The sequence below is a fragment of the Benincasa hispida genome, chromosome 11 (genome assembly GCF_027475165.1).
Source record: "Benincasa hispida cultivar pf3 chromosome 11, pf3_genome.v1.1, whole genome shotgun sequence".
Lineage (NCBI taxonomy): Eukaryota > Viridiplantae > Streptophyta > Magnoliopsida > Cucurbitales > Cucurbitaceae > Benincasa > Benincasa hispida.
Genome location: NC_143488.1, coordinates 69,002,216 through 69,003,548, shown reverse-complemented (window position 1 = coordinate 69,003,548; position 1,333 = coordinate 69,002,216). Strand labels below are relative to the sequence as shown.

The 1,333-nt window shown below is 41.6% G+C and overlaps 1 non-coding gene across 1 annotated transcript; it reads left to right on the top strand.

The window, feature by feature from the left end:
- The first annotated feature begins 245 nt into the window (after nt 1–245).
- Nucleotides 246–352, top strand: LOC120092318 (small nucleolar RNA R71). Its single transcript, XR_005486024.1, has one exon. It is a non-coding gene; the product is annotated as a small nucleolar RNA R71 (small nucleolar RNA).
- The last annotated feature ends 981 nt before the right edge of the window (nt 353–1,333 follow it).

Sequence of the window (1,333 nt, the reverse complement as noted above, 5' to 3'; positions counted from 1 at the left end):
CATCATCGCAGTTATTTGGTTCGAAAGGGATGCGATGGCCCCATTGTTTGCGCCACTATCTTTAATTGTTAATCTTTGATCGCCTTCTCTCCAATCCTTGTGATTTTTAGAAATGTGATCAAGGATATTTTTGGCAGCCTCATATGTTTTGTCCATCAGACCTCTAGCTGCTGCCGCATTGGCAGCCATTTGTGATGCTGGGTTCAATCCTTGGTAAAAAAATCTCTATCTGCAAGCAGTCTGGTAAGCAGTTATGCGGGCAATCTCTTACCAGCCTTTTAAACCACGCCCACGCATTACTGAGCGATTCGTCAATATCCTGTTTAAAATTAGTTATCAACTTCCTTCTTCTGGCATTCTCCATTGGAGGGAAGTATTTCTTCATAAACTTTTCTACTACTTGCTCCCATGAGGTAATCTCCTCCGGTTCGAGAGAATAAGCCCATTTTCGTGCCTGGTCACACAACGAAAATGGAAACAAAGTTAGTCGAACCTTCTCAGTGGAGAAATTAGGGAGCACAAAAGTGTTGCAGATCTCTATGAAACTCCGGAGATGGGCGTGTGGGTTCTTGCCACACCTTCCACCAAACTGTTCGACAGTTTAGATCATCTGCAGCATCACCGATTTTATTTCAAATCTCGATCCGTCAAGAGCGAGCCTCATGATTCTTGGGAGAAATCGTAGAGGTTGGGCGACGTATAGTTTCGAATGGGCCTATTGCGGTCGTTCGCTAATAGGATGGGATTCGCCATGACATTATTTTCATTTGGTACTCCATTTTCTGGTTGTTCCACCATGTTATCTTTCTGTTGTTATTGTTGTTGGCGGCTATCTCTCAGTCTTTGTCGGAACGTTCTTTCAATCTCTAGGTAGTAATGCGTCAGAGATTAAAAGCTGTAAAGAAAACTAGAAAATTACCGTTAGTATTTTGTATTGCCGAAGTCCCCGGCAACGACGCAAAAAACTTGATGCGTTATTTTATGTGATGAAATAATGGTAGGGATTGCGTTGATGGAAAATACGTTAAGCATGCAAGTTTTCTCAGTAGGATCCAAGTATAAATCCTACTGAGTTGTCTGGTAAGCCCAGGGTCGAACTCAGGGACTAAGGAAAACAATATGCGGTGATAATTTCTAGATCACTTTGCGGTAACTATTAAATCAATGGTTTGGTTGGTTTGTTGTTTAATGTATAGAAAGTATGTGGCGAATTTGAAAAAGAGTAATTATGCGACAGATACACTGAGTATGTGAAGGAACAGATTGAGAAGTTCTTTTGCTAGCATTTCCTGAGAAAGCGTTCAAGCTATGCGATCATGTTACACTCATGCGA